At 47.1% G+C, this 24,642-nt stretch overlaps 1 pseudogene; it reads left to right on the forward strand.

Moving 5' to 3' along the window:
• The first annotated feature begins 6,343 nt into the window (after positions 1-6,343).
• Positions 6,344-19,779, forward strand: LOC146753232 (uncharacterized; annotated as a pseudogene).
• Positions 19,780-24,642: the final 4,863 nt, after the last annotated feature.

Genomic DNA, 24,642 nt, shown 5'->3' on the forward strand with positions numbered 1-24,642 from the left:
TGTTAGATCTTTTACCCACCCCTGGACTGGCCTTGTTGTTTAACGATAACCTCTGAAATCTGAGTTACTGGTTCTACCACCTGTAGTGTATAATAGGTAGCCAATAAATGCTTTTCAACTGTGATGTATCTTTATTCTGCTCCATGCCAAACCTGTGACCAAAACCTCATAGGGGTTCACAAAGAACTCTGGCTCTGCCAGAGCCCCCATCCAGACCCTTCTTGAGTTACATTCACATCTAGTTTGGCTGAAAAGGTTGGACTATAAATACTCAGTGCTTGGGCCTGTTTAACAGATATTTTTTCCTGATTATGCTGTCCATCGATCTTTTTAAACTGAACTCCTGCTCTAATCTGGTCTTTAAACATTTGTTGTCTCAAGACCCTAATGGGTCCAGACTGGATTACCTTAGGGGCTGGACGCCTATGTCATGGCAGCAGATGGTTCTCTGACCTTTCCACCACCATTCAGAGCCTGCATCTGGCCATAGGCACTCTTGTCTCCTCATCAATTGGGCAGCCTGTTGTATTACAGCACCTGAGGGCCACTGGGGGGTTCAGTATGGATAACATAGACCCATACTGATGTAAAGGTGATGGCTGTAGGATGAGATCCCTCGTTCCTGATGAAAAATTTATTGACTGGGCTCTCAAAATCATCTTCATAGATTGCCTCTTTCATGCCTAATTCTCTAATATAATTTTGTTAGTCCTCCATAGAGGACCACAGGCTGATATTTAATGGTATGTCATTCTTATTTGGCCATGTTATATGACACACAGCCATAAATCATTCACTGATCAAATGGCTATCCTCATTATGTTGGACAGAGCATACAGTCTTTGCCTGAGGGCAGGGTGAGTAGTAATGGATGTCAGTTTTGAAATTTCCAGTCCATACACCACAGCGCTTTCTGCCTCCATGTCCCATAACCAGAGCAGCTATGCTGGCATGCTCTCTTGGTTTCTGTCTAAACCACTGTACTATATCCAACAGTTCAGCTGCTGTATTATGGGCAGCAGGGTTTGGGGGGTGGACACTGGTCAGGGCACTCCCACCAGCCTATCCTGCATTTTATTTTATTTTTTTTTTTTCATTTTTGGGTTACAATCAGTCAGATCTCAAATAGATCTAGTCCAAATGAAACCTCAAAATCTGACCTTTTAGTGCCTTCATTTACAGAGTCCATTTTATACAGATTTCCTTGTACAGGGTCCTCATGGTCTTCCAGAGAGATGTCCCTGATCTTCCATAGGAGAATGATTGAATTAGGTTTTTTCCCCATCAAAACTGCCACCTGTCTTTCCAGTTTTTCAACACTGTCATTCAATAGCTGATTTGCATCAGCCTGAGCCTCTTCAGTTATGTTCAGACAGTTCAAGGCCATTAAAAGTGGCCATGCCACCATGAACGCAGCTAACTGTCATTCTCAAGTTGTAAGTATGTCTTTGCTAAGACCATGGAAATACTCAGTCAGGTGGGCCAGGGACTCATGGACCCTCCCTCCATGCCACACAGGGCCCCATTTTTCAGTGACAGAAGCAGTGCTGCATTTTGAGGATCCTAGGAATCCCAGGACATGCCCTGACAAAAGGTCATTCAAAGGGGTAGTCTTTCCCCATCCAAACCACCCCATGATATTCACAGAATCACAGAATTGTAGGGGTTGGAAGGGACCTCCAGAGACCATTGAGTCCAACCCCCCTGCCAAAGCAGGTTCCCTACACCACGTCGCACAGCTCGGCATCCAGGCAGGTCTTGAATATCTCCAGAGAAGGAGATTCCACAACCACCCTGGGCAGCCTGTTCCAGTGCTCTGTCACTCTCACCATAAAGAAGTTATTGCACACATTAGTGCAGAACTTCCTATGGTCCAGTTTCTGTCTGTTTCCCCTTGTCCCGTCTCCACACACTGCTGAAAAGAGTCTGGCCTCAACACTTTGCCCCCCACACCTCAAATATTTATAGACCTGGATCAGGTCCCCTCTCAGCCTTCTTTTCTCAAGGCTAAACAGACCCAGTTTGCTTAGTCTTTCCTCACAGGGGAGATGCTCCAGGCCCTTCACCATTTTAGTGGCCCTCTGCTGGACTCTTTCTAAGAGATCCCTGTCTTTTTGTACTGGGGAGCCCAGAACTGGAAACAATATTCCAGATGAGGCCTCACCAGAGCAGAGTAGAGGGGGAGGATCACCTCCTTCGACCTGCTGGACACACTCTTTTTAATGCACCCCAGTATGCCATTGGCTTTTTTGGCTACAAGGGCACACTGCTGGCTCATGGTCAATCTGTCGTCCACCAGGACGCCCAGGTCCCTCTCAGCAGAGCTCCTCTCCAGCAGCTCTTCCCCCAGCCTGTACCGGTGCATGCAATTATTTCTACCCAGGTGCAAGACTCTACACTTGCTTTTGTTAAACCTCATCCGGTTTCTTACTGCTCAGCTCTCCAGCCTGTCCAGGTCTCTCTGAATGGCAGCACAGCCTTCAGGTGTGTCAGCCAATCCTCCCAACTTCGTGTCATCAGCAAACTTGCTGACGGTGGTCACTATCCCCCATCAAGGTCGTTGATGAAGATGTTGAACAAGACCGGACCCAGCACAGACCCCTGGGGGACGGCGCTTGTTACAGGCCTCCAGCCAGACACCGCACCGCCAACAACAACCCTCTGCACTCTGCCAGTCAGCCCATTCTCGACCCACTTCACTGTACGCTCATCTATCCCATACTTCCTCAGCTTTGTTATAAGGATGTCATGGGGGACAGTATCCAAAGCCTTACTGAAATCAAGGTAGACTACATCTACCGCCCTCCCCCTGTCCACCCAGCTAGTGACTTCTTCATAAAAGGCCACCAGGTTGGTCGAGCACGACCTCCCCTTGGTGAACCCATGCTGGGTACTCCTGATAACCTCCTTATCACCCAGTATTAAACCCAATACTACCCAATAGTAAAGTCTTACAGGAAAGCGAGACCTGCATCATCAAGAGAACCCAAAGTACTCACAGCCTAATCATAAAGAACGTCACTAAGAACGATGATGGAGCAGAAGTGAAATTTGCAGCCATCCCCTGCCATCATGGCAGTGAATCTCAGTTTGGCCCCAGTGCACACCTGTCACTCACAACAACCAAAAATGGCCTTACTGAGAATGGCAACCACTGTCACCAAACCAGACCAATGCATTTCTTTCAGAAATACAAAGTCTGGTATCCCAACAGTTTTATGATCTTATATCTTTCCCAGATTTTATTTAAAAAAACAACTAAATAAATTGTATTACTCATATAAACCATATATAATGTTGTATATGATGATTTGTTCCCCCTCTGCCCCCTCAACATAAACTACCTGTAACTACCCTTTGCTTTGGTTTCTATGAGGCCCCCTTTCCCTTTCAGTAGCAAAGTGCTCCCTTTACATTTATTACGGGGTCCTTTCAGCTCTTCATTGTGGCCCATGACAATTCATCTTCACACAGTGCAAACCAGATATGCCATAAGGTTGAACAGCTCTGTTGCACTAGAAAGCAAAGCACTGGCTTGCAACCACCCTGTTCACCCATCTGCAGGGCTCACACCAAGACACCCATCATCTCTCCTCCCTACTTTGACGACTTGCCACTGCTGTGAGGTACAAAGACATTTCATTGCAAATGATAAACGAACATATTGAACAGGTCTCTAATGCTGCTTAGGCTGACGCCTGCTTTGTGATGCAACTCCATCCAGTCAGATCCACCACCGTGACTTTGACGGCTAGGAACAGAACAGCCTAAGACTGTCAAAAAGAAAATGATTCAGACACCCAGGTGCCACAGCTTTTCAGCACTTTACTCCCAGAACACTGAGACTCCAAACCCTCAGATGGATAACACCGAACTGGGTGCCAGCACTCTATGTAAAATGGCCTGCTTAGAGTTGGTTAATCTCAACACCATCAGACCATCAGACTCAACTCCTCCAGTAGGAACCCTTCCCTGGTGCCCATCTCTCCCCTATGCCCAGAGCCCCCGTGTTGGGTGCCAGCTCTCTGCCTGCAGTTGCCCTGCTGGGGCTGCTGCTGCAAGCAGGGCAGTGTGGGGCTGCCAGGGAGGTGGACTTGGCACGGCCATAGCAGAGGCTGCCACAGGTACCTGATAAGACTGAACGTGCACGAGTCTACGGGGCACCACAGACAACAGGCATCCCAGGGTCCCTTCCAACCCAAGTCAGTCGGCAGCTCCCAGCAATTCCAGTGTTTTGTTCAATGCCACATCTCATAAGCCAAAGTGTCAGCGAGGCTGGAAGCAGCACGTTTGGTAACGGACATTAAGCTGGATGACAACATGTGACCCCCAGCTACAACACAAATGATCAGATTCAACTTCAAGCACACTTTTTGGTTTCTACAACACTTCCCCTGTGCAACCAAACGAGGCCGGGTGGCCGGAGCTCCCACCAGAGGCAGGCTGCAGTGTGATTGGTTTGCCAGGCCTCAACTTTTCTAATCTGCTGCAGACAGGAATTAAATACAGCTACTCTTGAATTAAATACGCACACTGAAATGGCACAGTGTAGCACCATGCTGAAGACAGAGCGGGTTTGTTGTGCACATGGCTTTGTGCAGCAGCACACGGAAAATTCAGTGACAGTAATTCGCACCATTGCTGTAAACAGCTTCCCTTTTGCATTGCAACCCACAGCCACACAGCCCAGCCCATCCTGCAGCCATCCCCTGCCATCATGGCAGTGACTCTGCCCCAACAAGCAGCTCATTACTGCCTGTAAGGCTCACCTGCCCATGCAGGCAGTCAGCCTGCACACAGATATGCTTACAAGCAAATGTCACACCTCTTGGTTCTGGATTCTAAGTCTACCAGTATTTAAAGGGAGCTTAACAGGATGGAGAGCAACATTTACCACTGTCAGACAGAGACAGGACAAGTGGAAAGGTTTTTAAGCAAAACAAGGGACAATCAGGTTTTACACAAAGGGAAATTTCTTTACTCAGAGGGCGGTGAGACCCTGGCACTGCTGCCCAGAGAAGTGTGGGTGCCCCAACCCCAAAGGCTTCCAAGGCCAAGTTGGATGGAGCCCGTGATGCCTGAGCAGCTGCACGGAAACCCTGGCCATGGCAAAGGGCTGGAAGTGAGTGGGCTTTAAGGTCCTTTCCAACCTAAGCCATGACATGAGCCCAAGAATACAGAGAGATGCAGTTGTGCTTAGAATTGTTACCAGGAAAGTCTGTTGGGATTGGAATATTGAAGCCTCAGGCTGTTAATATGTAGCAATTCACATGTACAAGATAGAGGAGTGAAACACGAGTTCCTGACATGAGGCCAGATCCTGAGGAAGGGAAACGAAGCTCAGAGACAGGGCTGCAAGCTGAGTGACCACACTCAGATGGCAGCATGAGATGTTTACACGCTAGCAGGGCCATCAGCAACTGTAGGTGTTTGGGGGACAGTAGTACCTGTGCCATGAAGCAACTTCACCTGCACCTGGAAAATGACTCAAGGCAACATGCAGCCAATGCAAAGCAGATTCATCTGTTCCTCCTCACATCTCTATACCTCTGCTGCTCTGCCTGAATGTGGGAGAACTGCAGCCACCCTGTTGGCATCTTCACAGGGGACAAAAGTGGGTCCAGTCCCATAGAAGAGCCCCAAGGATGCTCTGGGTGATGGAACACAGCGTACCCTCACAGGGCAACGCAGGATCCCAAACTGGGAGGAGCAGCTGATGCAGCAGAAGGCCGTGCAGCCATCCGGAGGGAGCCGGACGGGCTGAAGAAATGGCTTGAGGGGAATCTCAAGATTGTACCAAGGGGAAGGGCAAAGTCCTGCCCTTGGAGAGGAACAACCTGAGGCACCAGGGCACGTGAAGAATGACCAGCAGGAAAGCAGCCCTGCAGAAAAGCCCCATGGAAGCAACGTTGGCAAGGGCCTTGCAGACTAAGAGATGCTTCCAAAGTACACTGGACAGAAAAGGGAGAGGAAAGAAAATATTCACCCCACAACCCACCAACAAACAAGACAGGAGAACTGATGGCTAACAACTGATATGCAGGAGGCAGAAGTTTAATATCAAAGTTCATATTCCCAAGTAGTACGACACACTCCAATAAGAACAAGCTATAAACATGAGTCTGATGTTCACAACCCTCCACCCAAGTCATGTTAAAAGCCATCCAAAAAGGGAAGAGAGAAGGTTGGGATGTGAGTGAAAGTCCTGGAAGGTGCAGAGGAGGGGCGGGATGAGAGATTAAGGAGACAAGAGAAACAGAGAAGCTGGACTGCTCTTTCCCCACCAAGACAGGGATCCCTTCTTGGTAAGCACTGCCCCTTCACTTCCTGCTGAAAAACACCCATGATAGCATTTGCTTTGCTAGCACTGCTACCAAATACCAGCACGATCACAGCTACAGCACTGAGCAACAACATCCACAAATCTGTTACATTTCTAGCTTCAATAGATGATTTATTCTCACTGTTAGTGAAAATGTCCCAGTGAAAGCCCTTGGGTGGACTCTGGCTGGAAAACGCCACAAATATCAACACCACAACCACCGGACAGCAAACCTCCACCTATCTGTGCAGTCTGTGATGGCAGCGCAGGGTCACAGTGGCCCCGTGACCTCACAGTGGGCCGGGTGCCTACCCATAGCCAGCGGGCCCAGCCCGCATTGAGTCTTGCTGGCGACTCTCGAGGTGTGAACGTCTCCTGTGGGAGCACGAGACACTGAGACCTTGCCAGTGCGAGAGACATCAGAGTCCTGCGAGAGGACTGCGAGTCACTGAGGATCCCATTGGAGGATCCCCAGAGCTCAGAGCTCCTGCCGGTGGCACACGAGCTGTCTGCCACAGGTAGGACACCTGACAGGCGCTGAGGCCTGGAGGCTGCTGACTGCTCTGCAAGAGGCAGCTTCACCCAAATCCATCCTTGGAGCCACACAGCGCCAGGGCAGCCGCAGCCATGAGCCGGGAGGCGGCTTCCAACCGGAGGAGGAGGGAGACGTGGACGTGGCCGGCGGAGGCCCACGAGGAGCCGTGCCCCATCTGCCTGGGCCCCATGGAGGATGCCGTCCGCGCTCTGCCCTGCAGGCACATCTTCTGCAGGGAGTGCATCCAGCACTGGACGGCCAACACGCCCAACTGCCCCCTGTGCCGGGGGTTAATCACCGGCATGCTGCGCCTCAGCTGGCGCCCCTCGGGTCGCCCCCCGACCCGCCGGCCCCGGGGAAGGCTGCAGCGCACCAGGGAGCGGCGGCAGACGAGATCAAGATCTGCCCATCGCTCCCGCAGCGTCCCAGCACGGCGCACGCAGCGCAGCCCCTCCAGGCCCCCCCGCCCGCTGGTGCGCAGCAACTCCTGGCACGGGGACCCCAACCAGCGCAGCCGCTTCGAGGAGCCACCCCGCGAAGAAGAGGACAGGGAATGGCTGAGGCGGGTGGCCCAGGAGCGGCGGATGGCCGCCGGAGACCACGCGCGGCGCCACGACGGGCCCCAGGTGTGAGCGGGCGGCCCAACCTCAGCAAGGAACGGCAACGGGGACGGAAAGCGCGGCCGGGAGAGAGGCTGAGGCGCTGCACAGCTCTTGGCCTCAGCTCTCGCTCAGCATCACTGCCCTGCACCGCGCTGGACAACATACCGGCAGCTCCAGCTCATCCTTCCACTCCCCGCTCATCAGCCTTGCTCAGCACACAGTGCCCAGGACAGGGCTGCCGGTACCACAGAGACGCACACTGCACAGAGCACAGCCAACAGCGGCTGAGAGATCGAAGAGCTGAACATCACCACCACGAGCACAGGGCTGGGATCGCCCTCCTGCCACACACAGGGTGCACAGGGTGCTGGGCACTGTCAAGAAATTAGAGTGCACCTGAAATGGGACATACAGCTCCCCTCGATTTTTGCCACCAGAATGGAAGAAAAATCACCCTCTCTTGCACTAATCCATCCCTGCTGTTGCTGCAACACCTAGAAGATGTATACAGCGAAAGCCACCACACACATGCTTTGGACTAAGCAAACCTACCTGGATTTTATTGGCAGAAGAAATACTACAGCTCTGCCAACTTCTCATGCTGCATTCAGTGACGGAAACTCCCACCGTCACTGTAAGCAGCTTCCCTTTCCTATCCCAACCTGCAAACAACCCACCCCATCCTGCAGCCATCCCCTGCCATCATGGCAGTGAATCTCAGTTTGGCCCCAGTGCACACCCGTCACTCACAACAACCAAACATGGCCTTACTGGGAATGGCAGCCACTGTCACCAAACCAGACCAATGCATTTCTTTCAGAAATACAAGGTCTGGTATCCCAACAGTTTTATGATCTTGTATCTTTCCCAGTTTTTATTTAAAACAATACACTAAATAAATTGTATTACTTATATAAACCATATATAATGTTGTATATGATGATTTGTTCCCCCTCTGCCCCCTCAAAATAATCTATCTGTAAGTACCCTTTGCTTTGGTTTCTATGAGGCCCCCTTTCCCTTTCAGTAGCAAAGTGCTCCCTTTACATTTATTACGGGGTCCTTTCGGCTCTTCATTGTGGCCCATGACAATTCATCTTCACACAGTGCAGACCAGATAAGCCACAAGGTTGAACAGCTCGGCTGCATTAGAAAGCAAAGCACTGGCTTGCAACCACCATGTTCACCCATCTGCAGGGCTCACACCAAGACACCCATCATATCTCCTTCCTACTTTGTTCCACTGGGCACAGACTGTTGGCTGCCCATCCTTCTGCTTTTCGCTCCAAGTCCTTACAGTGTCAGCTTCAACTTTAATTGCAACCAGTCAAAAGTAGCCACGAGTGGTACAAGAAGGAACCACAGGAAGTCCTACGGCTGGGACGAGCACATCTGCAGCTCGGGGCCTGTGTGAGCCCTGAATGCAGAGCCCTACATCTTTGCAAAGCCTCTGCCAGGAGCTGAGGGCAACAGCAGTGACTTGCAGATACAGGTGTGAGGGTGATCTTACCCGTCAGTAACAGCTTAGGTTAAGACTCTCTCATGCTGATTTATGTTTGACAGAGTAGTGATAAATAAGAAGCATGTAAATTTATCTGTTTGCTGCAAGTAGAAGGCATTTACACTTTTACTGATTATTAGAAATAGATAAGATGTGCTGAGGAGGGCATTGCTCCCTACCCTGTGAACGTACCGCCTTGCCTCCAAATACCTGTGCTGATAGCATGTATAGCTTATCCTGCAGTCCATGGAGATAAAGGTAGCATCTGCTGTAACACAACACCTGACCCTTTTAGGAGGCCGGTTTGCTTTCTAACACGCTGCAAGGAGTTCCACCAGCAATTGTGCTACACAACTCCTTACATTATGGAGCCACTGATGTTTTTAAAGAAGTCAGGTTGCAGTTTCACAACTCCTCTTGCAGACCTTTCCATGGCACCATCGCAGCCACACACAGACCATTTTCCACCGCCCGGCTGACGCGGTGTTGGATTCCCTTCTGCCTACAGCCTCATAACAGAGAGGGCAGGTAGGGAAGATGACTTCAAGGAGAAGGAACTGCTGAAACTGTCACTGAGGTCCCCATAAATATTCCCCATGGACCTCATTACACATTTGAGCAAACATTACCTTCACTCACACAGCTAAATTTCCTGTTTGCTTAGCTGATCAATTCCTCATCAAATTTTAATGCGGGGTTCAGGCCGTCTGAGGCGTTTTAATTAGGCCTAAGATTGCACAGCGTTGGAGGCAAGCTCAGAGCCACCCAAACCCCCTCTGCCTGTGTATTCAGGGGGAGGGGAAAGGGGACAGGAGGAAATGAAGAGGCCAAGAACTAATTAACTCCTGTTACTAGGCTAAGTCTGCTCTCTAGTGGTCACATCACTCAAAACACAGCGCATGAAAAGCTTATGCAAAAGAAAATGTATCCAAAAGTAATCGAACTCCTCTCCATCGAATAGAGGGAAAAGGAAATAAGCAAAATCTATCGTGCTTATTGCAAATGGGAACATTTACTTCCCCGGCAAAGTCTTATCTTTCCCCCCACTCCAGAATTCATACTCCTATAGGCACAAGAGCAACATGAGATTGTGACCATGTTCAAGGAAACTCTTCTTTCTACATGGTTGGAAACTGTTCCTGATGCTCAGAGCACTCTATACGTCCAGCTATCCATAACCATGAGCAGCTGCCTTCTGTCCCTTCGATCCAGAACACACGGACTGTGGCACCTCCAGCCTCAGGTTTGAGGAGTTTGCCAGTAGCATCCAGCCAAATTCCTTCCAAGTCCACCAGAATGATTAAGTTGTTAAAATCTCTATCTATTCATTGAAAGAAAATGTGCTGGAAAGAAGCGAAAACAAATCAAACACCTTATTTTCCTTTGCAGTTTGGAAGTGGTTGTTTAAAGCATTACTCCGCAGGGTGCAAAAGCATCATATGTATTTAAAACAGCTGTTTATTTCATAGAGACTCTACTCAACTTGGATTTTCTTAAAATCACAGTTTCTTTGAGAAGACATTAATAATATCAGCATCTGCAAGAGCACCAATTCACTGCTGAGTGGCATTGCAGCACGTATAGCAGTTGGTGCCTTAAGGAATGCAGTACTGTGTGCAGAACAGATCCCAAAAGTCACCAGGCAAGCATATTTTCAGGCACAAAATCTGATTCTTAACTGTATCTCTCTCTTAATAGATGTCAAGATGGCTGTCTTAAATCTGACAGACATGAGATCTAAATTTCTTCACAGCAAAGACCAAAATCAATAGTTAACCTGAGTGTAACCTCTCTGCTTGAAACCCATGTGCACTTAATTTAGGAATTACAAATTAATTAGTATGAATTATTATAATACAAATGATCAAAACACCATTTAGCATGAAGAACAAGCATAGCACAGGGCTTAAAAAAACAGCACAGCTTGTCAGTGAAGTATCACAAGGCTTGAACCATCCAATGCTTTTTTCCTGCACCAGGAGCTACGTCATATTGTAGGTCTGCAAAAACCAACAGTGCAGGATCTTACTCCAGAATGCTGAGGGGTCTGAGCAAGGACAGACTTGCATCCTACATTTAGCATGAAATCACATCAGTTTAGAAGAATACTAACCGTGATCCGAAATTGTAGTAATTAAAGGAATAATGTCCAAATTTAATTATTGGGCCCCTCACACAAGTAAATGGAATTATCTTCAATGGTGTTCCAGTTACACTGCATAGCTGCAGCATTCATTGACTGGCACTGAGAGCAAATATCTGTGTACTTGTAAACGTGGCAGCATCTACTGCAGCTTTTTGGGGAATAAATTAGTGGGAGGAAGAAGTAACTTCCTTGGCTGTGCAGAATAGTATTGCCTTGGTGCAGAGCTTGTACCCCTTGAGCATCTTGGACAGGATCCCTGTGCTGCAGAAGGGCAATATTAGCTGCCCAAAGAGTCAGAATGATAGAGAAATCAGCAGCTCTTCTCAGCTCATAGGCTGGGCAATGGGGAAGAGGTTTGGTCTCACACACAAGGTCTTCAGGAGGACTGTGGCAAAGCTGGGAGTGGGCTTCCTGTTGGCAAATCACAGTGCAAGCGTTAATTGCAAAACTGTCTATTTTAGGATTGTACACAGATTTTATTTGACAAGCCAAATTCTGACAGTTCACTCTTCATCAGCAGAGTTCCTGCTCTAAATTACCAAGTGCCAATGGCACTCAAGGTAAAGCAGTGCGATAGTAACCACGGATTGTTTGAAGGTCCTGCCTCACAACGTCTATTGAAAATTGAGCATATAGGGCAAGGAGAAAAGAAAAAGCTGCATCCGTAGGAATCATTTTGAGCTGACACAATGCACTGTTGTGGCTTTTTCCCTTCACAGCTTGCGTGCAGCAGTTCAGCTCGTTCTGTTTTCCCTACCAGCTGCTGTATGAACAGTGCCCCTGTCAGCAGGAAGTTACAAAGAAATGAATGAAGACTGATGATTAACGAAGAAAGAGGGTGAATATTGATCATGGAGTCAACATTTGATGGGAGCACTGATGGAATAGTGGTCCCACTGGAAGTTGTTAGGAGTTGATTTTTATGCCCCTGGGCAGTAGCTTTAAACCACGACTCATGATGGAAGAGAGGTAGCTCATAATGTTTTAAACAGGCCATGGTGGAAAACATACCTTCTCCCTCCCCTCCCCAGCTCCTCTCTTTTGTTGTGCTACAATGAGAACAGAGTTCCACCATGCATCCTACATTTGCCCAGAGCACCGAAACTGTACAGATCAAACCCTTAAGCAGGCTCAAACAGGGACAGGACATTTCCATTTTTCCTTGCTGTTCTACCAGAAGTCTACAAAGTCGTCTGTGACAACACACTTCTATAGCGAAATAACTGAAGTATGAATTTTGGTTGTTTGCAACCTGATTCAAATCTCTTTGAAGGCAATAGGAGTCACAGCTCCACTACAGAGCAAAGCTCTCCTAACCTTGGCTGGAATTTCCTGTACCACACAAATTAATGAGCGTACTTGCAATCAATACTGCATATGATGTGCACAGCTGATACTCTCTTTCTTTGATATTATACAAAATCATTCATTATACCAGACCATTCATTTTTCTGATGAAAAAAAAACAACTTGCAGATGCTGCCTTCAGGCAAGCTTCATCCACTTCCCAGACCCAACCACTGATCCAAAATGGAGATATCAAATACTGTCTGGATACTGCAGATTTACTGCACGCATCAACTTTAATTGGACAGTCAGAAAAGACTTGCAAAGTCACTCGAGTATGGCTGCAGCCCAAAACTGAAGTTAATGTGAGTTGGACGCACACCAACATGCAGCTCTTCTAACAGTCCCATTATACAAAATAAGAAATTTACAATTTCTCCTGCAAGTGTTTCAGGGGGTGTTTTGGAGGGGTGGAGAAACAGCAAGGAAGGAAGAGCTGATATCAAATGCTGTAATTCTGTTGAAGCTAACAGGATACTGATGTGTCACTACGACAGTTTTCCAATGTTTCTGTGGTCCTCATTAATCTGATCAGCACTCAGAAGGATGCAGAAATCACTGCACATGGGCTCTTCCATGAACCCTGCTCTACAACTTAATCTGTGCCATAGGATGTTGTGTCCTCATTTGGCCATGCAACAGCAAGTGTGTTATTTGTCCAGAGAAAGCTCTGGATTTCAAAACACAGGCAGCTTTCCTATTGCCTTTCCTATTTCCTACTTGGAGCACAATGTCAGGCAGATGACAATAGAAACCTGATAGGGTTTGCATGCATTTTTCTGGAGATTTAGGCTGCGATCTCTTGCCATTCAGCAACTATTCATCTCCCAGAATGAAGTGACTGTTCACAGGATGGTTACAGTTCCACTTATGTGTCCTACAGGAAGAAGGACAAAGCCAGAAGTGTCCCTTTAATTTCAGCAACAGTAAAGACAGAAGGGAGCCACAGCACAACTACTCACAAAGAGTCTGAGATTCAACAGAGAACGTCTTACAAGTGCACTGAGGCCATAAAGAGCTGAACAGTAGAAATCATTTAATCCTCAGTGCTGCATTTTATCCACAACATTGGCCCTTCAACAGCCCAGAACCCTTCAGGTGCATTTCCAGAGCTGATTACTGCTGTTCCAGGCAAGTAATCTGCAGACACGCAGGTGATTTGCTGGGAAGCTGTCTGCTGCTGCTGCTCTCAGACCCTGCTCCCTTTTTTGCCTTTCAGTTTCCAGAGCATCCTCTGTGCACTAAAAAACGCTCCGTGCTTCTCCTCTTGCTTTCACAGCAGCTGCTTACAGAAAGCCAGCAGTACAAGAGGCAGCAGACACAGAGGCAGCCTTTATTCTAATACTCTTGCAAAACTGGGTGCTACCTTGCAAAGGGTACAATGCATCGCAGCTCCCCTACATAAATAACTTTTTAATGCACCTGTCATTTCAGATGTCACACCAGAGACAAGGTCAGGCTCGGAGAGAAATCAGCCTGCTCCATCCTTGACCCGTCATTCATCATGGCATTTGTCCACAGCCAAGCAGCCCAGCTGGTTAACAGGGAAAAAAACCTTATCTGAGCTCTAAAAGGGTCCCATTTCTGATAGGAAGAACTTATTAATAATACTCTCTGGAAAGCAGCGGGAGTTCTGATGGACAGCTTTGCAGGGACATTTTTCAATAGAGAAGCTTAAAATCCTATATCTGTGCACCAGATCAGCAGGCTGGAGGAGATGAGAGTTTAATTTTGCAGACAGCAAATGGTGACTGTTTGTAAGTTATTAGAGAGGGAAATATGCCTTCAGTGTTATGGGGATATACGAGCCTTGCCTTCACCTTTCCCCATGTATCATGCTGTGTGTCATCATAGGCACGTTAGCACGTTGTGCAGGTCCCCTCAAATCACCGGGCAATAATTAGCATTGCCAACTGCTGGTTCTTACCTTTTTTACAGGACCCAGCTCAGTTCTTAAAACACGCACCCCCTGAATTCACATTAACTTCAGGAAAAGATTCCTGGGTCCTGTGGAGTTAAGAATAAAAAGTATAAAAGCTTTAAAAATGGCAGCTTTATTCCTAATGCAGATAACTGCAGGCTTACGACAGCCTCAGAGGCTTCTGGCATTGGTGTGAGGGTTTGTGATTTGGGGGTGTGTGAGAGCAAGGAGAGAATGAGAAAAGGGAAAAGAGAAAGCAGGGGTAGATTCACAGTAGCTTAAAGAGCACTGACTGTGTGCTCGACAGCTCACTGACCTCGTTGGAGAGCCGAATGCAGGGCACAGGAGCCACATGGATTGGGTACGGACTCAGGCTGACCTCTGAAATCTGCACTCACAGCATTTTATGAGCTGATTGTTGTTAGACCCACAGACTAAGGCAGTTCATGGGCTCAAGAACACAGAAGCAAGTTCCCATGGCCTAAAGTTTCCAAATTGCATAGTAAAGACTCATGTATGAGCAATTAAGCCATCGCAGCTCTAGAGTTTTCCACTTAGTTCAGCTTTATTTTGTTGCAAGCTGAATTAAACTGCTATATTACATTAGCAGATATACCCCTAAGGAGCACTGCAGACCCTACCTACGGCTCAAAGAACAACACTGGGCTGGTTGGTGTCTGCTCTATCTGCCTTCTATCAGCTCTAGCATGGATTCTGATATGGATATAGAAACTGTATTTTGAGATACAGCACGACCATCTTTACTTAATGTCTACTTAATCTCTACCATGTCTACTTAAGACACCTGGTATGGGGATGTCACCTGAACTGGTGTTGCTCATATGCCTTCTGTTCTCCTTACTTAAACAAATTCTCACCTTGCCAATGCAGTGCAGTTATTCAGACTACGGCTGGGATTTTCAGATCCCAAACTCCTCATGGATGGCGCTGGCTGTACATACAGTCTCCTTTGAAACCCAGGGCCATGCACAAAGCCCTGCCTCACTTTCAGCAGAGCCACCCTCGCCCTCCAGCTCTTGCTATCCCCAATCTTTCCCCATTCCTCAGCTCAGCTCCCATCATCGCTCTCCCTGTGCCGACTCAGCGTCTCCCTTAGAACTCATTTGTTTGCTCCGAAATGCTTTGCTTCCTCTGCTTTGTTTCCCTGGACCTAACATTTTTATTTGATTTTATTTTATTTGCCTCCTTTCTCCCTCCACAGGGTGACAGCTATTTTATCACCTACAACAAGAAATGCTGAGCCTGTCGTGCAGGCAAAACATTTGCAAAGGGGCAGGGGGTACACAGAAAGCAGTAGGAAATTGATAAGGGTTGTAAAGTAGCTTTATAAAAATGCCGACAAGCCTGCTCAGGGCACAGAGCACCTGCACCTCTGCCCCCGGCAGCGCTTCCTTCAGATGCTCCTATTGTTTTCATTACTATTTGTGACTTGATCATTAATAAATTACTATTACTTTTTTTTTTTTTTTTTTTTTTTTTTTTCCTGTTGGCTCCAGCCACCAAGGGAGCCAGCAGGTGCACCACTTTTACAATTAGCCCTCTGTAATGCATGGTTGGCAAGAAAAGTTGTCCGCAAGCTGCAGACTTTACCAACTGCTTGATGGCAGCAACTAGAGGACAGTGTGCAGGAAAGCACCTTCATGTGGCAGCTCACACAGCCAGAGGGGTTCAGTCTCAAACTTGGGGTCCTGCTTGTGAAGGTGAGTGGTAGAGGCAGGGGAAGAACGTACACAGGCCATCTATGGGGTAATGAGATCACAGTAAGTCTTACTGAAACCATTATTTCCATCATCTAAGATACTGTCCTGGTTAGAGGCAGCAGTGCAACTCATTAAACAGGAATCTGACTGATTAAACTGTTTTGGTTTGAGGAGGGGAAGTTTAGCAGTGAAATCAGAAAGTTGCTTCTCTCCATCTGCAGATTGTGCTCACTCACAGGCAGGGCTCTGGCTTTTCAGATCAGTGCTGTTCTCTGCGTTTGTGTTGGTAAAATTATGGTTGTAACAAATTCCCTTTGTGATAGAATATCATTCCCTCAAATACCACCATCACTGCATTGTCCTGTCCAGCAGCAGCTAAGTGGCACAGGCTGGGTGTTGTTTCAGTTCAGCCACATCAGGGATTATCAGCACAAGGAGTGTGCAGAGCTGTTGTGTAGTTTTTCCCCCCAAAAAAGACAGTGCAAAGCAGAAAGCATAAACCATTTGGTGATACCTATACAAGGCAAATGAAAAGTGAAAAATCCATTGCAAAGTAAATGACCACAGACCTCAGATCAGGCATGTAGCCAGCAATCCAGGGAAGCTGTGTATCTTTGTCTCTGAGACAGTTTTCTTCCAGTCCCAATGAACTCAGGTGTTTCAGGTAGTTCTGATGGGAAAGCATGTTCCTCTCTTGGAGGAAGTCAGCTGGAACATGAAACTAATAAAGAAAGAGAAAAGAAAAAATATATATATTTAAGATGACATGCTGCTGAAAATCACCAGACTCAGAGCTTGCATTGAGCAGAGCAGGTTCCATTGATGCTGCTCTTCTGCCTTTGATAGCAGCTGTACAGGGTGCTCCAGAGAAGAACAAAGCAGCAACCCTGTGACAATCTGCCCCTTTTACTGCTGCAGGCACAGATCCAATCTGGGGACTGATTCATGCTTTGAATCATAAGATTAGAAGTCTTCTCCAGTATTTCCTTCCATAGAAGGAAATTGAACATCTCATAAGTGGCTTCCAAACAAGCATCCAGATTCCTTGCATCCTGCTAATGTGAACTGGACGTTAAACCAGCAGCCAAACAAAAAGACTGATTTGCTTTTCTCACACTACTTAATACCAGAATCAAAATGCATAAAATCAAAAACATTTCATAAGAACGTCTTCATTTGCAGACTCAAGTCACTATGAATTGATCATAACAAATACAGAAGACATTGAAAGCTCCTCTCCTGTGGCTCTCAAGGTCCAAACCTCTAATCTTGGTCACTGCATTTTCAGGCCACTGCAACCCAACAGGCACTTCTAAAAGAGCAGGAAAAAACCTAACAGGAGAATGCTGTCATGTCAATAGCTTTTCTAGTGAGTGTAATGAATGCAGACAACACAAGAGTACTTTGATAGAGGAATCCCATCTGTGTCTAACGAGTAAATCCATGCCGCGCAGTTTGCGTTCAGTGCAACCTGTTTCCTTCCTGAGAAAACAGAACACCAGGAGACTTTGAGGTAGAGAATTTAAGGCAGAACCAGTTGGTACAGCCTTATTCAGGATAAATATGAAAGCTCAAGGCAGATTCTCTTGCCCCTACTGTAATATATGCTATAAGTTAAGATCTACATGTATATCCAATCGCATTTGTGAAGGTAGGGAGGGGAAAAAAATCACCGTGTAGTTAGACACAATTAAATGAGTTACATAAAGGGCACATCTTTAAAAAAAAAAAAGTCTGAAAACTTTGAAACTGAAGTGGAATGGAATAGCAGCATGAAATGTCAGAGCTGAGTTAAATCCCAGCTTCAGAATCAGTCCTCGATCCAGCCAGAATAGGTCACCCAGCCTTCATTCTGCCAAATTTACACTGTTTGTTGAAGTATGCAACTCAAAAAGTTAGAACCAAAAGCTGTCCCTCTCCACTGCAGCTCAAACACACCATTCTCCCTACTGAAAAACTGCCAGCGTTTTCTGTTTTCTCTTGTTCCCTTCCAGATTTATTCTTTCCATGCCCAGCTGAGAGCAGGGCAGTGAGCAGGGGGTCGGGGCTGTGCAGGCTTCATGGTGCAGCCCGGGCACTAGCTCCTGTATGCCTTGTGCAGACCCCATACCATGAAGCCATTAGAATTCCTCCTGCAAGCAGCATGCTGAGTCTCTTAGCTCCTTCCTTTCACTTGACCTGAACTATAGATTCTGCTGGTTGTGAGCTCAATCACTGTCCTCCCCAGGTCTGCTATTAAACCTTGGCTCTAAGAAACCAAGAAATTAATCTCTGGTGCCCGACTTTTTGCAGCCCAGCGTGCTCTACAGCAGCTATGCACAACCTCTGATCCCCAACTGCACGGCCTCATCCATAAACAAAGGTACCTTGTGGAGACTGGTGAACCCAGCTGATCCCTCACTAATATCTCCTGGAGCAAGCAGAGCACAAAGCCTTTCAGCTTGGAAGTTTTGCATTCTCTTACTCTTGGATTAAGAAATAAAACAAATTAAACAAGACCCTCACATCCCTACGGTCTTCATTTTCTACAGCACACCCATTGCAACGGGTGAAAAGCATTGCTTTTGCCAGTTACCAGACAGAGTGTTAGTGGGTGAGACAATGCCATGCATCCCTCTGCACTGCAGACCCAGCGTGGCACTGGGGCAGCACAGTGAGGAACAAAGCCACTGTGCATTTGTTAATCTGTCATTCACACTAACAGCTGTGGGTACACGCTGAGAGCCACGGGCAGGGGACAGCCACCAAACCACAGCCAGCAGCACTATCAGAGCAGAGCTGAAGCACCGGCACCTGTCTGCAGTAATTTTCTTTTGCTGATAGTTACAAGGATTGCTGCAATATAAATTCCACATGGAGTGCTGAGAAAGGAAGGAGGCCCCGCTGCACCAAGCGCGGTGTTAGATAGGAAGAGACGACCATGTAAATAAATGGGGCACAAAGGAAGTATTTATCCCAATTTTACAGGTGAGGAACCATGGCTAAAAGCCATAAATCAGTTTTATTGAGGGGATACATGGTATTTACAGGAGAAATAAGAACTGAGCCTCAAATCCTTATCCACTGCTCAGTCCCATTTTGTTCCTTTTCTGCTTTGAGGGTCAACAAAGCCCACCAGAACCAACCTTCGTGTCTGCCCATACAGGATGAAAACTACCTGTGCTCCTCCAAACTACCCACCATTTGCATGGGCAGTTCACCTGCAATAAGCACTAACCCTGAGCACTGATGCAGGCTGCTTTGGCACAGCAAACTACTCACTGTGTGATCAATGCAGGCGAATATTTACTATCCCTTTATTTTTTTTTCCTAAGTGCAAACAATAAAAGAGCTCCCTCCATTCTGCAACGCTCTCTTCTCCATATAAGCCATTCAGCATTCACCAATGCAATATTTTGTCATTTCAATAATCACCAGTTTATCTTTCCCCATTTTCATGGTTTCTCTGGAGACCTCTCCCCTCTCACCAGGCATTAAAGCACAAGCGGTAGATTTGGCATTTGCCACAAGTAAGGAAACAAAAGCCTTCACGATGGGAGAGAAAGAAAGCATTGGGAACCCTGCTGGGACAGCTCCACTCCCATGTGCTTCTTTCCCCTCCAAGTTTCTGCCTCCCCTCTTGCTCTGAACCAACTGCTTATATGGCAGTGCTCTGACCCGAGGGTGCAGCGGCAGAAACAATAACCCAAGTTATACTTTTTTTCAAGTCAAACATCAATTGTGCTTACAAGGCAAAAATCAGCAGTCCATTTTCCTTCTGCCTTTATACTCAGAAATTCCAGACAGAGAACTCACTGCCTTCCCTTGTCACCCCTGTACTGCACAGCAGTGCTTCTCGCAGTGGGGCTGCAGGTCTCCAGCAAAGACTGAATTCCAGCAATGAGATGCCAGCCTCAAAGGGCAGTTGCAAACCCAGAAGGGAAAAGAGACATGAGATCACCAGCAGAACTACTTGTGCAGTGCTGTGGTTTCACCATCTAAAGAGCAGCCCCTCAGTAAACTCATTCCTTTTGAGGTCTTTGTCCTACGAGTCCCCCTCCTTGTAGCTCCCAGCCAAAAGCGCATGGAGCCATGATTGTCTCCATTGCAGAACCACTGTCTGCAATATTCCCACTCAATAATCTTTGTCACAGACTTGAGACTATTTTTGGAAGCTTTAAAAATATCTAATGGGCACCTTTTCTTTTTATTCAGACACAGCATCTTTTTATGTTTAATAGAGATTTGAAGAAGAAGAAAAAAAAATCTGCTTAGCATCAACATGCCTTTCTATTAAAAATAAAACAGTTGAGTAAGCAAGATGACTTGGACAGGAGAAAAATCTGTTTATAGAAATGTTTACTATGGTTATCACAGGGCGATAGGGATGACTGTGAACCACGGGCTCTGCTGACAAGTGGTGATGAACCAGTCACAGGAGGAGGCCACACAACAGAGGAGGACTCAACAGCTTCCTAGGTCACACATAGATGGGGACATTGGTGTGTGTCCTGGAGCACGATAAGGATGAGCCCTGAAGGAACCCAAGGAGGTTGTGGCAATCAAGACCAGGCTGGATGTGGCTCTGGGCAGCCTGGTCTGGTGCTTGGCGACCCTGCACATAGCAGGGGGGTTAAAACTAGATGAGCATTTTGGGCCTTTTCAACCCCAGCCCATTCTGTGATTCTGTGAACACACTCAGAATCACCACATGCTCTTCTCCAAATTCAGAAAGCTCAAGAGCTGCAAGAAGGAGTATGAATTCCTGAATAATACTGCCTCTCTCTTGTATTTTAAGCAGCCAACTAACAGAAAACTATTTGTGCTGCTTTACCTGCAGGTATGGCTATGGCAGGGAAGGACAACTGAGGAGCTCTGCAAGGAACTCACTTTCTTGGGAGCATCCACTGTTCCTGTGCAGCAGACTAAGCCTTCTCCATTCTGCATCCAAAATTAGGGATGTCGGAGGAGAACTGAGTCAGATCAGTTGGATTCTCTTCCAGGCCCTGCCACCAGCTCACTATGTGACCTTGCACAAGTCACTTCATCTGTTTGTGCTGAAAGCGTCTCATCTGCAAAACTGTATTTACCTTTGTTAGAAAATGCACTCATTTATAGATATAGAACGATGAACATGAGCCAAATACTGCTGCCATCTTCCTCCTCCTGGCTCTCCATCTTTTTTTGACTGCATCATTAGGTGGTTTTCCCACCCTTAATAATCAGGGCTGCTTTTAATGGCCTGAGTGTTTTTTCTCCAGGTGTTTTTTTTTATGGCATCTATATAAGACAATCCAAGGAAACTACAGAATCATCTCTCCAAATTTCTCATCATGTCATTCTGCCAAAAACAACAGAAATATTTGCAAGCAGGTTGGATTCAGAGCCTTCCAGAAAGGTCCCCGTGTCTCACCTGCACCACCACGTCCCTTCTCTGCTGCTCAGGAGTTCTTACACGCAGCCACATTGCTCTCCATGGAGTTCTTGAAATGGTCCACCTATATTTCTCTGAAAAATGACCATTCCCTTAAAATACGGCACCTCCTCTCATGGCACACTGCGATGTGACTCAACAGCACCAGAGTCGCAACTCATATTTCCACAGGGTGCCAGCATCTCAGCATCAAAGTGCTGCTGGCTCTGGATTATCATCTGCGCTGTAATTAAATTGAATCCACTCCTTGGCTTGGCTTTATCCCTGAACAATACCAGCGTTTGAGTAATACATTCTCAGGGCACTAATACATCACTTGGGCGATCCCTGTCCATGATGTATTGGCGCAATACATCAGAGTGCACTCCCGCTATAAGGATCTATGGGCATCATACATCAAGGTGAGGCTGAGTAGTGATGTATGGCTCAGAAGATGGTACCGTGCAGCAGTGGACCAGGCCAGGACCAAGAGGATAAAGGTTGGCATGGCCGTTAGCCGATTTCCCTGTGTTATAATGCTGGCACTGACCCAGCGTCTAACTTTAGCCCCTTATTTATTTATCCCAAAGCAACCTACCATTGGAAGCGCCTATCCTCGGATGCATCATTCTCACAGAGGTCTCAGGGGACTGCTGGTACACAATTAGCAGGAGTGTATTCTCAGCTTGATGTGGGGGGTTTTTAGCCCATTAACACTAATGGCAGCTGCAGCACCAGAGCTCCGTATATCACAGAAAACACGGACACATGCACACGCTTAGCTCTGTGCAAATCTCACCCATTCAAGAGGCACCTGAAGATTATTGGGAATAAAATAACCACAGAAAATTGATGGAAGCAACCACTTCATTGTTTTCCAATAATTACTTTCAAATATATAAAAATTAAACATATAAAACGTAGAAACACAAACCCACCCCAGCACACGGAGGCAAAGCCTTGGCCAGCCTGTAGGACATGAGGGGCATTGCAGAGCTCATAGCAAAGCATTGCTGGAATGCCTGAAGGCATTATCAGCTGGGGGAATGCTGCTTTAACCCACTGAGGCAGGAAGGAGGCAAAGAAGCATTTGCTGACAAAGTCCTTCCCTTCACCCCTCATTTTACAAACAGCAAAATAAAATTAAAGTATAGAGCAATATAAGCCTCAGTGGAGACAGTTGGAGATGTTTGCTCAGGAGAAAAATGGCAGAGAATAACCCTAAATGAGCCCCAAACACAGCTCTTAGTAAGAACCCAAGGGAGATGCCCTTGCCATGGCTATATGCCATGCATCACTGGAGCCTGCACCTGGGCACAGTCTTCCAGTGCTTTGGACAGCAATGTCCTGGGGAGCAAAGGTGGCTAAAACCAATCTCTGTGCTCCATACAGAGTCACTCGAGGTCTCACGTAAAGCAGACTTATTGCCCCCATGAAAGAAATAATAGATCTAATAAAATACTTATATCCTGGCCAACACCTCTGCCCAGCCTGGTGAGCCCCCAGGGGCAGCGAGTGGACAAAGCCAACTTACAATGTGTCCTCCTATCCCTCCAGCCCTGCAGCATGCAACTGCTGCCCCCAGAGACCACCACAAGGAGACCATCCTCACAACACACAGACGTGAGGTTGTCATGGCCAGGGCTGATGCAATTTGGGCACATCCCTCCCCTGCCCTGTCACCCAGCTGCCTGGTTGGCAGCACGTGAACCCATGCTTTTCATCTGCATGAAGAGTTCAAAGCTGGCAGTCCTTAATAATATAAGCACAGCTGCTTCCCTCCACAACTCCCCTCAAATCAAGCAGCCAAGATAGCTTTCTGAATGAACGAGCTATCTTAAGGCACTGAGTGAAATAATTTCTCAGATGCTGAATCTAGTTTTTGAAACAATCTGGAAATGACATTCTCATTAATTACACACCACGTATCTGGAAAATGACAGCGCTACTGAGCTGACAGTGACAAGGAATCAGAAAATAGCTTGTGCAGGTGGAACAAGTCATGGACAAACCTTCATGTCTATATGGAGGGGATGGACAGAGCTGTGAGGGGCAGCACTGCAGGTGCCTAGAGACCATTTGTGCAGCAGAGCCACAGTGAGCAGTGGGTGATTTCACCCTCCTGGCACTCACAGAGGGAACTTCAAGCAGTGTTTCCCCTTTAAAAACCAAGACAAGCTCAGCCTGGACAATCATTCATATTTGCTTACTCCTTGAGCTTTGGTGCAGTGATTGCTTGCTGGGCTGGGAGCCTCCCAGCCATGTCACAGACCAAGAGGAAAGTCAGAGGTCTTCCCTGGGCTGAGTCCTGAGCAAGTCAATGGGAAGTAAATATAAACCATAAGCACTGAAGTAAGTGAAAATAAACTGTTTGGTGCATGCTTATACAATGACAGAAGTCTTTGCAAATTCATAAAATGGAGAACATGAAAAGCAGCAAATCCTTTTTAAAACAGGAAGGAAGTCAGGTAGGTGAGCAGGAAAAACAGCCCAGTAGTTAATGTGCTAATGTAGGACCTGGAAAACCTGAGTTTACAGGCCTGCAGTGGGCCCATAAACTTCTACATGCTATCACTGAAACTGGAGAACCACACTCCATTACCCCCAAAACTCAGGAACTGCTTATAAGAACTTCAGGAATTGGGTTAAGTCTCACCAAAAAGGGAAAACATGCCTGTTCGACGGAAGCCAACAGCAGAAGGCAGGAAAGCTCACATCACTTGAAACCACAGCTCGCAAGGAACCCAAACTGCCCAGGAGAACTGAGCCCACAGCTCCATGCAAGGCAACTGATCCCCTTCTCAGTGCACAAGAAAACAATACTCTGACCTTTAAGTAACAATTTTAGTTGTATCAAAAAACTGAAGTGACTTGAGAGCCATTTCTCTTGCTCCCTGGAATCATTTACAAGGGGATTTTTGCACCCAGGCAGAGCATGCAGGCAGGTGGCTGCACCCAGGAGCAGTCCATGCAGCCAGAGTTTGTCTTGGCAGGGAGCTGCTGGCTTCCTTTGCATACAGGGAGCAACCCGGTTCTGCTCAAGAACTGCCTGGTTTAGGAACACGCACCTCAGCAGGTTGGAGCCCTGCAGACAGGCTGCTTTCGTGAGAGAGGGCGTGAAAACAGATCAAAGTCTCAGAAGAAGTTTATTTTAA

Source organism: Coturnix japonica, unplaced genomic scaffold, assembly GCF_054131305.1.
Source record: "Coturnix japonica strain WE unplaced genomic scaffold, WE-NBRP24 Scf039, whole genome shotgun sequence".
Classification (NCBI taxonomy): Eukaryota; Metazoa; Chordata; class Aves; order Galliformes; family Phasianidae; genus Coturnix; species Coturnix japonica.